The 13752-nt window shown below is 37.4% G+C and overlaps 1 protein-coding gene across 1 annotated transcript in view; it reads right to left on the minus strand.

The window, feature by feature from the left end:
• SH3PXD2B (SH3 and PX domains 2B) overlaps positions 1-13752 on the minus strand; it is a 121622-nt gene that overhangs the window by 57295 nt on the left and 50575 nt on the right. The window lies entirely within an intron of this gene.

A 13752-nucleotide genomic window follows, 5' to 3' on the forward strand; every position in this document is an offset into this window, starting at 1 on the left:
CCTCTCCTTTTAGGAAGGGATTTTCACTTATGGCTTCACTATTGTCCAGTGACGCTACAGTGACTACAGCAGATAGTAGATACTCAATAAGTATTTAATGATTAAGTGATATACTCTCCCCCTCCCCCCATACACAAATTTTCCTTGTACAACTTTTAAAGTTTTTTTTTTTTTTTTGCTTTTAATAGTATTTTGTTCTTCCCCCCGCCAAATACATGCAAAGATAAGTTTTCAACATTTACCTTTGCAAAACTGTGTTCCAAATTTTTCTCCTCCCCCCATTCCCAAGAAAGCAAGCAATCCAATATAGGTTAAACATATGCAATTCTTCTAAACAGATTTCTGTATTTGTCAGGCTATGCAAGAAAAATCAGATCAAAAGGGAAAAAAAGGGAGAAAGAAACAACAACAAAAGGTGAAAATACTATGCTTTAATCCATATTCCATCTTCATAATTCTCTCTCTGGATGATTTATGATTCCATCATAAATCTATAAGAATTGCCTTAAATCACCAGATTGTTGAAAATAGTTAAGTCCATCACAGTTGATCATGACATAATCTTGTTGTTACTAGACACAATGGTCTCTTCTTGTACAATTTTAACAAAACATATCTAGTGGAGATAGCTAGGCTAAGCTATTCTGAAACTCACATCAAAACACTATTTTTTAAAAACTTAATGTCTACTGCCAGTCATTCTAGTTAAAGCAAATACCCATCTGTGTCAGTCCAGGGGATTATCCAATAAAATGTAAGCTCCTTAAGGGCAGGTAGTATTCATTTTTGTCTCTGTATCCTGGGTGGCTAGCATAATGCCTGGCACATAGTAGGAACTTAATAAACACTGAATTGAATTCATCCTTTACAGAATTCTCTTAACTCTCTGACCTGAAGTTCATGTAGCACTTCTCTAATGATAGCAAAGGTTCACAAACTGGATGACCCTGTCTCCTGAGACTAGCAAGATTCTACATAGGAACATTATAATAATCCAGCTTCCTAGAAAAACTTGTAAACCTGAGAAAATTTCATCTCACTGAACCATTAAAGACTCTTGGATAATCAAATCACTCTTTTAAAGTCCCCATCTCAGGAATTCAAATTTAGATCTTCTGTTTACTTTTTTATTTTGCTTATAAGACAAACCACAAGCCAACAGCAATAATTACCTATGAGCTAAAGGAGCACTAATGTGAAGCAAAAATATATGAACATAAGAACTTGCTGTATTGCCTATTTCTTTCCATTAAAAGAGCATTAAGCCAATTCTCCAGAATTCAGAAGGAGTTTGGAGGGACTCGGATTGTTTCACATATCTATCACCATTTTACCTTGAAACCAGAATCAAGGCATCACTTCAGGACCAATAGTTCAACTCATACCTAAAAGAAAATCCCATGAAAAACTCTGGAGAAGTAGACATTCAGCCTCCTCTAGAGGACTTCTAATTAGGAAGAATATACTATTTTTCAGGGGCAGAAATAATTCTAATTGTTGGACAGTTTTCCCTTATATTAAGAAAAATTTACATTTTTGCAATTTGTATCCATTGCTTCTAGTTCTGATGTCTAGGGACTTCCTGGGACTCACTCAAAAAAAAAAAAAAAAAAAAAAAAAAAAAAAAAAAAAAAAAAAACCCTCCCTTTCTCTGTATGTTATTTCCCTAATGGAATATAAGCTTTTTAAAAAGTAAGTTTTTGGAGGGCAGGAATTGTCTCATTTTTGTATTTTTTCTTTAGATCCTAATATAATTCTTGGCATACAGTAAGTGGTTAATGAATGTTTATTCATTCATTAATTCAAGACACAGAACTGTTTCTCTGCCTTTTCCAAATAAGATTTTATGAGAAAAGTGAAGAGATTTTTAATAGTCTGAACCAGAGTCCAGAACTAGGCAGGTATGGATTTTCCCCATATTGCCAACTCTGTAAATATGGTATAAAATTAAAAGTGCTGGCTCACCTATAGTCCTTTAGTTGAACAGAAACAACAAGTGCATAGCATTGCTTACAGTGGCCTTGTACTTGTTTCCCTGCCCTCAAATGAAGGCATATAACCATATATTATATGTGAGAACCACATAAGTGAGAAAAAATTACCCAAAGATAACACTTTATATATATAAAATTATAAAGAGAATTATATGTATATAATTTTCTTTATAATTAGAAAGAACACAGATTTTATAGTCAGCTGGCTTAGGCCCAGATTTCAGTTTTATGAATTTATTTTATGAATTTATTATCCTCTTCATGCACTCCCTATTCCAAATGAAGGCCAAAAGAAGGAATAGCAAGTGGTCCACTTTGGCCTTCATTTGGAATAGGGAGTGCATGAAGAGGATAATAAATAATAGCTTAAAACCATGCTGGAGCCAGGATGTGAAAGTTTCTTATTGGCTACTACTTTTTCCTATATTCATCATAAACTAGCTAATCTCATCAAATGACTTGTCAACAAAACGTAATGTCCATAATATTGTTTGTGCTGATGAAGATTTATGTCCCAATTTTGTTTTTGTGTCTGAATTTGGTTCACTTACAAGCTTCCTGTTGAATCATAGTCATTTGCTGTGTTACACAGAGGCCATTCTTACTGGCATGTGGCAATTAGACTTGTCAAGAAGGGAAATTCTCAGTTTTCTAAATTGGGAAACTGAGACATTAACTGACACTGAAAATTGGACGATGACATCGTTCATATTCTGGGGCTCTGACTGATGCCTCTAAGGTTCATATGGAATTATTTTAACATATCAAATGACTGTAGTAAAATTCATTGAGATACTCTTTAATGGTTTATTTGCATGTGAATTCAGTGTTTTTAGATTTTTAAATTTTTAAAAAATTTTTTGATTTAAGATTTAAATCTTTGATTAATCTCTCTTTGGATTAATCTCATAAATTTAATTAATGAGGGATTCATTAGCTTTTTGTGTGTGTGATATCATGTCTTTACCTCATATCATATCATCATATTCATCATATCGTATCTCCCATATTCTCTTTACTGACAGTGAACCCACTATGCTCAGAAAATGGTCCTTTCATCATTTTTTCTTCTGAGTTGAAGTGACTGGTGACCCAAGGCCCTGGAAACATCACTAATAATTTATATATTTATGACTGTAGTTTCTCGCATAGATCTCTATCATCACTGGGGTTCTTAGCTGTTTTTTTTTTCTTCAGTGTTTATAAAGTTATGTTTGAGGGTTGGCCAAGTGCCTCAAACTATCCATGTCCAGCCAGTGGCTCAAGATGTGGTTTGTCTCCTGATGTTTTCACTTTAATACCTATCTGACGCTACTGAGATTTCGTCTTCATTCCACTAACATAATAATCTGTAACAATATTGTCCTTGAAGGTTTCGTGAAAAAAGTTAAGAGATCATGGGCCACATGTTTCAGTGGTAAGAGACACCAGATCCTTGTACCATAACTCACTTCAACTTAAAGAATATTTTATCCTTTTTCAGTCATGTGAGACAAGGGACATTAAGGGAATTCCAGGCTGGCTAAGACTCACACCCAGATGCCTTATGTCTGGAAGAGCAGGGGCAGAGGCCCCTAAAGTCTAACCACAGAAATTACCCCTGGAAACCAGAAAAATTCCCCAATTTCCCCCAAATAATAAAAGGAAGTGGTCATGGTAGGGGGAGGACTGGTTATAGAGGAGGTAAGTGAGTCAGTCCGGGGAGAGGAAGATGGGAATTGGGGCTGGGGAGGACTTCACGTAAAAGCTGCCACATCACAAGGCTTAAAAGGGAACAGAAGAATACCAGTTCAGCAGTTTACAAGACATAAGCTTGCAAATGAAGGAAAAGTAAAACACTTTGTCCAAAGAAAACAATGTGGAAAGCTGGCTCTAACTCCCGCAGGTGGTTTGTGTTAGTGGCAGATCTGAGAAGCTAGCTCCGAGGAGTTCTCAGGCTGAGAACTGCTCTTCTCTTTCTTTAATACTACAATTCAAATGTTCTGAGTCTGAAGCCCAGGAAGATGATTCAAAAACTGAGGCAGGGATGGGAGGAAGACTGGGGAAAACACTACCACACACCTTCAGCTCCAGTAAACTTGCAGATTCCATTTATTCATATTTACACCCATGTTGAATCCCTCCTGGACATTTTCAACCTTCTAAAAGTAATTTTTTCCCATTTAATTTTTCTCCTGAAGAATTATTTATTGACATATCAAGGATTCAAAACTTACTGAGGTCAGAATGACCTTATGAAAGGAAACTGTAGGACAGTGTATTAAGAAGAGTAACCATTGATTAACTGCTCAGATTGTTCCTTAAGACACATGGCAAGCAGGGTCCCTTCAGTCTCTTACTTGTCTTGTAGTAACTGGGAACAATTTACTAATGTAATCCTGCTCCTTACTCCCACTCTTTATTTTAGTAGAAAAATATCTGCTAAAGCAGATTTGGAGGGAAAGGGGGCAACAGAGGGTGTTAAATAGGGAACTATTTGAATAAATAAGATAAACACATTTCTCATGCGAAGTGTTACCTAGACTGAACCTTTCATAGGCAGTAGCCTGGGAAAATGCTATATGGGTACTGGTATATTAGGTCTGACTTAGGCAGGGGACTCCTTCTGCTCCTGTAAGAAGATGGGAGATCTTTACAAATCTTCCTCTTGAAGAAGAGGAAGATGCCCTCTTAAATCCAAGGAATAAAATTTTATTTTCTCATGTATCAACAGAGTTTTCATAGTTTGAGATTATAGCTTTTGAGCAGATTCATCCTTTGGATCTTGACACATTTTGCTGAATCATGGAAAGGGTAGGAAAATGTTAAACTAGTAAGGTAGGGAAGGGAACATGTTTGACCTGTGCCTTGATGCAAACTTAAATCAGTAGCTCCCCAACCAGGACCCAAAAGAATCCTCAGATCACTGCAAAACCGAAGATGAATAATTAGCCGATAAATCAATAAATAATGCATATAATTCCCAAGTACTATACAAGGCATTGGAAATATGATACAAAGATAAAAGTGAGACATTTCTTGCCTCTCAGGGGGCTTATATTCTAATATAGAGATAAAACACATTCAGGAGAATGATATCTAGGGAATGACGTTTGGGGTCTGGGCAGTCACCTGAATTGTGGGTGGAATCCTGGAGGAATAGATTGTCCTATCCTTTCTAGAAAATGGTAGAATTGATTGAATTATTGTTCTGAGGATAAAAGCAAGAAATGGAAAGGAGGAGAGAGTCTGTGCATAGCAAAAGGCAGATGAACAGATGCCAGTGTTGGGTAGTCCTTGATACCCAGATAGATGGCTGGATGGGATGTAGATGCAGCTGGGGTTGGTTGGAGTACATTCTTTCCCCCCTCCCCTCACCATGGAGTATACATGGGGATAGACCTGTGAAGGAAGGACTTTTTGAGGAGAGAGTAAGTGCTAAGTGTCCTGCTCTCTGTGACAAGAATGGAGGAAGAACAGAGTGAGTTATATTATAGTACAATGGCCATTAAGTCAGGAAGACTGACCCATTCAGTAGATCTTAAAAGGAGTAACTTTATTCTCTGGCTTACTCCCTCTCTTCCAGTCTGCCATAGGTATGAGCAGCTCTCAAAGGTTTGTTTGTTTTTTTTTTGGGGGGGGGGTAACACTTTTCCCGCTATTCTTGCTCCTGCCCCCCAGCAGCTGCTCACATATAGCAATGGGCATATGTGCTGTCTAGGTAAATCTGAGCCTGGCCCTTAGATCTCTGACTGCCTTTTCTGCTTTGTATTTCCCTAACACAGTAAGCACAAGCCAAGTGCTAATATACAAAAACTTTTGGAACTTTAAAAATTTGCTCAAAAAGTACAGAGTTGAGGTGAAGATGAAATACCTATTTAGAAGTGTCCCCCCAAATCTCATGTTTTAAGTATCTTCCAGGGGCTTATAATAGGAGTTATGGGTTATGGCTTCATGTTTTAAGACTAAGAACTGCTTTGTGTGGAGGAAATATGTTGGATCACCTCAAAGGAAAAGTGATAAAAGGACAACTTTCTGAGTGTGTTGGGATCACTATCAGTAAAGAGAATCCTATGCCTGCATCATATTTTATCTTTCTAGTTTACTTGGGGGAAGGCCGAAATTCAAGCCAAACCTTTGGAAGATTTTTTTGAATGTTCCAGGGTGGGAGCCAGAGAGCAAAAGAAAATCTACTCCCCTTTGAGGAGAGGCTCCCCCAAGATCCATATTTAGAAAGGCCAAGGTAACCCACTGCATCCTGGGTCATCTCCAGTCATCCTGACTTGTTTCCGAGTTTTTTTCTCCAGAGGAGAAAATGAGACTAATGACTTTGCAAACCTCTACCTCATTTAAATCCAGTTTACTTGCAAGTGAAGATATCACCTTCCTGATGTCATCAGTCCTCTTCAAGAATGAAGGACTAACAACAGTGTTGGACTAAATCATTTCTAAGGTCCTTTCCAGTGCTATGATTTTAGATATCAGGCAAAGGCATTCACTTCTGCATTGGGAGAAATGGCATAATCACAAAATCAATATAATGCTCAGAGCACAAAAACCTGTCCAGTCTCAGCACTGGCACAATACTGCTCCTCCCACTTTCCCATTAAAATCATGGAACTATCCATGAGAACATTCCCATTTGTAGATATTTCTGAAGTGATTCTGTGGTGTTCTTTTTTTTTATATAATATATGATGGTTCTCTGGGAGCAGGTTTCTTGGGAAGGTTTTCTGGAGGCAGCTTTAGTTTCCGTTCCAAGTAATAATGTGTCCTTCAAAGTCTTGAGCTTCAGCCCCTAGCTCCCTCCAAATGTCTCCAGCCAGCACAAAGGTGGAATATGGAATGAATCTGTCTCCATCTCCGAGTGGGCTTCTGTGTAGGCTTCTGTGTCTGTGTATCTGCCCCTGAGAGCTTCTTGCTTATATGCTGTACACTGAGTACATCCCAATCATTATATCACTGGGAAACCATTATTTGTTGTAGGATTAAATCAATGCTAATCTAGATTTAAACATTGTCTCCTCAATTTCACTTAGTACCTTGTTTCAGGTTCTGGCCCATAACATCTCCTCGTAGGATCAGATCAATCATACTGAACCAGGCTAAATTAGATAATTATTGTCTCTATCAATTCTAATGACTTAACACTTTATAAGGATTCCAACATGATTCTGTCAGGGGGAATGATATGATTGAGTTCAGCTTTCCTCCCACTCCTGAATTCTGCATGTGTCTGACTGAATCATCCTATGGAGTACAGCAAATGGCCAGGATAATGGCAGAGGAGAGACAATTGATATTATTTAGGCTAAGGCTCCCTTATGGTATAATAAAAAAGGCTAATAGTCAAGAAGTCTGAATCCTGACCCAGCTCAGCAACTGACTCATTGTTATACCTCCTTGGGCAAGTCATAGAAGTTCAGAGCTAGAAGAAACCTTATTAGATACTTGACCAGGAATTTCTGTTAAGTGGTCATCAGGCTTTCACCGAAAGACCACCAAAGAAAGGGAACTCACTATTCCCATTCCATTTCCCCAGGCAGTCCATTTCATTTTTAGACTGCCTTAATTATTAGGAAGTTTTTCCTTGCATTGAGCCAACCTCTCCCTTTACAACTTCTACCCTCTGATCCTAATTCTGCTTTCTAAAGCCAGGTGGTATGATTCCACTACATAGTCCTCACGACAGTCCTTCAAATTCTTGAAGACAGCTCATTTATTCTTTCTGAAGACTTCTCCAGGCTGCACACCCCTAGTTCCTTCAAATTATCTGCTTAAATCTTCTCAATCATCCTGAACTAACTATTTCTGTAGACTTCAGTTTCTCATCTTTAAATAGAGGACTAGTCTGATGGCCTTTAAAAAAAATTTCCAGACAATTTGTTATTTTTTATATATTTTCTCAATCATATATGTATATTTACTTTTGAGTTCCATATTCTTTTTCTCCTTTCTTCCCCTCCCCACTTCTTGAGTAGACAAGCAAATTGACATAGATTGCATATGTGCTTTCCCTATTAGCCACATTGCAAAAGAAAATGCAGACCCCAAACCCCAAGAAGAACAAAGAAATCGTTTAAAAGCCAATCTGCATTCAGCCTCTTTCTAATGCTACATTTGATAAGTATACTTACCTCTAAGGAGGTTCTTCCAGATAGAAGGACCCCAAGTACTTAGAATAACTCTGTACCTTACAAGGCATGCTGAGGGTTGGCAACTATCAAGTCTGGCTAAAAAGACTGAAGTTTTAGGCCAGAACACTTTTTCCTTCCCTAATGTGTTTCCTTGGCAGCTCAGTGCTCCCTCATGACAACTAACCTCCCAGCTCTACAGAGAGAAGTCCTGAGGGCCCACTCCTAGGCTGTCTGCCATTGGCCTACCATTTTATAACCATGGGCAGAGCTTCAAGCTCTTGGCATCTCCAAGCACTGGTTGGCAGCAATGTTTCTCTTCTGTACTGAAAGGGCTCCATGTGGGTCAGTGGTTAAATGCTTCCAGCTCAGAATAAAAAAAGGCTTCCTAAGAGGTGAACTCAGTGGACCACTGAGATGGCCCAAGGAGAAACTGCAAGTACATCAGACTGAGGGTCTTCAGCCTATGGCTTAATTCAAATACCTAATCTTCTTAAATTTCTCCAGCAAATGCAAGAATCTGTGTCCAAAAAATAGTGAGCACCTTCTGTATACACAATATGCACAAATGAGGCACTATAAATAGAATAAAACATGTGGCTTCTGCTGTCAAGACTCTACAGGGGGTCTTCCATTTGATACAGAAACTACCACATAAATTGGATTCTATGAAGTGGATTGAATATCATAACTTTCTTCATTTTTTCTAATAGGTTTGATGTTATGGGTAGGAACAAGTGAGTGAAGGTATCTAGGAGTGAGATTTCCAGATGCTCCCCTGGGTCCTCATGTCACACTGTGACATGGAGGTCATTTGGTCTCCTGAAGGCTATGCCATCAGAGTATAACCTATGGCAAGGGGTACCATGCTGGAAAGGTAATAAGTGTGCATCTATTCAGAGGAGAGTCTATTTAAGCATAGAGCAGCTCATCACCAGTAGTTTAGTGATTTGGTCATAACGAGTTCTTTGCCATGGCAAGCCATGAAATAAAAGAAAACAAAAAACTGCTCTCAGTCTCTAAAGCTCCCTGTGATCTTCGCAGTGACTATGGCGGAACACTGGAAAAGGGAGCAGAGGATGATAATCACAGTTTCTAGACCATCCATAAATTTCACTCTAAATGGAAACCTTTGCCCAATGACCAACAATTGGGTATGTTACGATGAACTAAATTGTATTGATTTTTACATCCTTGCTATGTAAATGGTCTCCAAATAAGAAGGAACTATTAGCCAAATGGAAAGGTATTGACTGAAGAGACAAATTTTTAAAACTTCATGTGGAGTTGATTTTTATCATGCATTCAAGAAACAATGAGAATATATCATTTCATTAAACATTTGCTCATCTTGTATTGCCGAGCTCTTAATAGGTATTTGTAAAATGCTCATGAGAATAACTGCAGTTTATGTATTAATGTTTATTACAGAGGGTGAACAGGTAAAAAATTCTATGAAGAATTTGCTAAGATTTTCCAAATTAAATCAGCAAAAATTTTTGTAGTTGGTGATTTCAATGAAAAAATAAGAGTAGGTGAGGATGGTGAAGAAAAGATTGGGAAATGGGGATCAGGAATAAATAATTAGAAAAGTCAATGACTTATAGATTACACAGAAGTTTCAGGATTATACATCATGAATATTTTCTTTGAGAAAAAATTGATAGGTGCTACAAATAATAAGCACCAAAGAATACCAAAAACACATTTTTATACAACTTATCACTGATGTGGAAATATCATTACCAGTGACTTGAATTAGCCATCTATTTTGATCTTTGCCCTACAAGGTGATAGTCTACTTAGAATCTCAATCTTAGCATTGTATCTATAGTCGAATCACCAAAATATCAGAACAACAAAAATTCATACAAAGCTAGAAGAACAAAAGTTAGAGGAAAACATGATCCACAATAAAAATAATTCTACCCTGACTCACTTAAATTATTTATAATGAATATTGGTCTATAGACAGAAGAAAAGACAGACATAAACAATCACAATTCTAAGATCTTTAACCTGTATAAATCAGAAGACCAAAATAGTCTAAAAAGAACCTTTGAAGTCAAACTACTGAGTTAGTTTATAAAGGAAGAGAAGCAGTTTAAAATATGAACTCAGTTAAAAAATCTAGAGGAGGATGACAAATTTTTTAGCAGGAACACCTTAAAAGGCAAGCAGTAGAAGGTAAAATGAATTAAGGTATGGCAAGAAAAACTGAGAAAAGTTATCAGAAGGACATCTGAGGATGAAATAGAAGGACAACAAATAGAAGAAAAATGGGAAAGAACTACAAAGATTTTTTTATAGCCACCCCGCCCCCACCATCAAAGACAGCAGAACAGCCACATTTAGATTCTAATATTTCAGTCCCAAATGTGCTTGCAGAGAATGTAGAAATGGTTCTCTAAAGATAATAAAAATAAGAGAAGCAGATGGATGAGACCAATATAGAGAAGAGATTTGGGCTAGTGGCTACAATTTTGGACACTGAGATATCTGAAGGAAGGAGGGAGATGCCAAAGGCACAGAAAAAACAAACTCAAACCTTTTTTTAATACTGAAAAACATTTTAGAATATAACCACCACTGACCTATATGCCTACTTTTCCATCTACATAAAATGCTAATTAAATTCATCCACATGAATTGAAAGCACCCACAGTGAAGGAATAGTCAGATCTGCAAGCATCATTGCATAGTAGAACACATATTTGCCATCACACAAATAACTGAGAATTAGAGAAAAAAAGATTTCAACTGTTTATTGTTTGTTTGTGGCAAGGTTATTGAGATTAAGTGACTTGTCCAGGGTCATACAGCTAGTATGTGTCTGAGGCCAAATTTGAACTCAGGTCCTGATTTCAGGGCCAGTGCTCTATCCACTGTGCCATCGAGCTGCCTCCCTATTGTTTGTTCATTTCTTTTCTTAAACACACACACACACACACACACACACAGACACACAACACCAAATAATCTGTGATTCACTAAAGCAAAATACTGTATTAAAGACATTCTTTGTATTATGGAATATTATTATTCTATAAGAAATGATGAGCAGACTGATTTCAGAAAGGCCGAAGAGACTTACATGAACTGAAGCTAAGTGAAGTGATTAGAACCAAGAGAACAACAAGATTATGCAATGATCAATTCTGATGGACTTGGCTCTTTTCAACAATGAGGTGATTCAAACCAATTCTACTAGTCTTGTGATGGAGAGAGCCCTCAGCATCCAGAAAGAAGCCCGGAGGAGGGGGGAGGGGGAACTGAATGTGGATCACAACATGTTTTCACCTTTTTTGTTGTTTGTTTGCTTTTTGTTTTCTTTCTCATTTTTTTCTTTTGATCCATTTTTTCTTGCGCAGCATAATTGTAGAAATGTGTGTATATGTGTGTATATATATATATACACACACACAAACACAGAGACATATAAATATATATAGAGAGAGACATTCTTTGACACAGTCAGATTCTTGAAGCTATTGTAGGAGTCAGCTGTTTAGGCATTTGAAGTAAGTCATGAGCTAAAGACCCTGAACCTGATATAGTGCAAATTCCTCTTGGTCTATCCCAAGGGTTCATTGAGTCCCCCATCTTAGGGATCTTTCTTTCATTCCAAAAAGGTGTCTTGCAGGCAAATATCCAAGTTATTCAATGTTGTATGAAAGATGGGGGAGCTAGGTGGTGCAATGGATGGAACAGAAGCTCTGGAGTCAATAGGAACTGAGTTCACATCCAGCCACAGACACTTACTAGCCATGTAACCCTGGACTCTTGACTACCTTCAAAAAACTCCACAAAATAAAAAACATGGCAACAGAAGTGACCTATGATCCAGGATTACTGATATATCAGATGAAGCATGAAAAGAGATAACTCATCAAAACAGTTTACCACTCATTGTTAATGTAGATTTAATAAGGATGAAGCTGAAGAGCAATTCCCTAAAAATGATAAAGTCCTCCAAATGTTTCTATTTAATTATACTGGTTGCACTAAGCCCCAGAATACTGTTAAGACTTTTGGAGGAGATCAATAGCCACTTAAAAGAATTTGCCCTAAATATCTACACAGGAAAAACCAAAAGAATGACTATTATCTAGATTATATCATATAGTTAAATGGACCACCTATATGTTTATATATCTGTATCCATATCTTGTATGGATACTATAAATGGACAATGAGTCAGGCCCGGGATTAAACAGGAAGAGGAGAATAGAGTGCAATGCTTTTTGAAAATGGCCCCAAACGTCTCTCAGAAACAAAGACCAATCTTTTTAGTAACAATCAGTTATCAGTTGTTGTATAATTGTGAGTCACAGGAAACTCTAGTCTGCAAAGAATTAAAAATGTATGCCACACAAAGGGCAACGGGGAAGTGTATGGTAAATGTGTACAGACTGCAACATAGAGCAAATTAGGTATTGCAAAAAAAAAATGAGCTGGTCTCAGAGTGGGAGACCATAAGCAGTGGACACCCCATGTGTGTGACTAGTGTCCTCATCACAACAGGAGAAAATGAGAGAAAGCCCCAGAATATTGGATAACCCTTTCCCTTTCCCTCAAGGTAAACTTATGGACAAGAAGCACAGGGAATGGACAGCGTGGATAGGTTACACTGAATGCAATGTCACATCAATGGTATCACAGACTCATGGGATGATGAATGACCTAAGCATTGTGCAATCAATATAGTTTTGACAAGTGGTCAGGGCTTATATCATAACATACAAAAATGCAGCATAGATCATGCTATAGATCTATAGAGGATCTGACCCTTCAGAGAATTCAGAGAATATCAAAGATGGTTCTTCTGCTTAGAAATCATCTTACCCAATCTTCTCATTTTAGAAAGGTGAAGACTAAAGTCTAGAGGTGAAATGACTTATTGAGTGAATTTATACAATGGTGTCAGAATTAGGAATAGAAGCCAGGTCTCCCAATCCTTAACCATAGGCAAGGGAAGTTTATCTGGGCAAAATTTATTGAGATGAATTTTAAAGTAAATGTGAAGAAACATGACTTCAAACCAACCTTACAAGTATTTATCAAATATCTATGATGTGCTCACAGCACTGTGAAGGCAACATAATTATTCAATTCAATTCAACAAACTGTTATTAAGCATCTACTACATGCAAAGCCCTGGGGATATGAACCCAACCCCCATAAAATAAAAGAAAAAAAAGAATAATAGTCTCTCCCTTCAAAAAATTTATATTCTACTGGGAAACATAATATGTAGCTAGGAAAAAGAAATACAAGGTGTTCTAAAAGTCTTTGATTGAGCTTAAAACTGAACCAAGACTTTATGGAATGCCCCAGATAGGATAATTTGAAGGGGGAAAGGAGCATTTGAGGGAAATCTGGAAAAGCTTCAAAGAGGGATATGCCAGCTGAGCTAAGGTTTGCTGGGAACTGTAGATTCTAAGAGGCAAGGGTTAGAGAAAGACTATACTAAGAAGCTCAAAAACAGCTGGGGAGAAAAGAACACGTGAAATAGAGAACATCCTAAGAAGGACTATTATTAAGCTCTGCAGTATAGATTATAATACTACCAGAGTTCAGAAGAGAAGGCGCTTACATAGGGGCAGTGGGCAATGAGAACAGCATTTTTGCAAGGGAAGAAAGAC

This window comes from Antechinus flavipes, chromosome 2, assembly GCF_016432865.1.
Source record: "Antechinus flavipes isolate AdamAnt ecotype Samford, QLD, Australia chromosome 2, AdamAnt_v2, whole genome shotgun sequence".
Classification (NCBI taxonomy): Eukaryota; Metazoa; Chordata; class Mammalia; order Dasyuromorphia; family Dasyuridae; genus Antechinus; species Antechinus flavipes.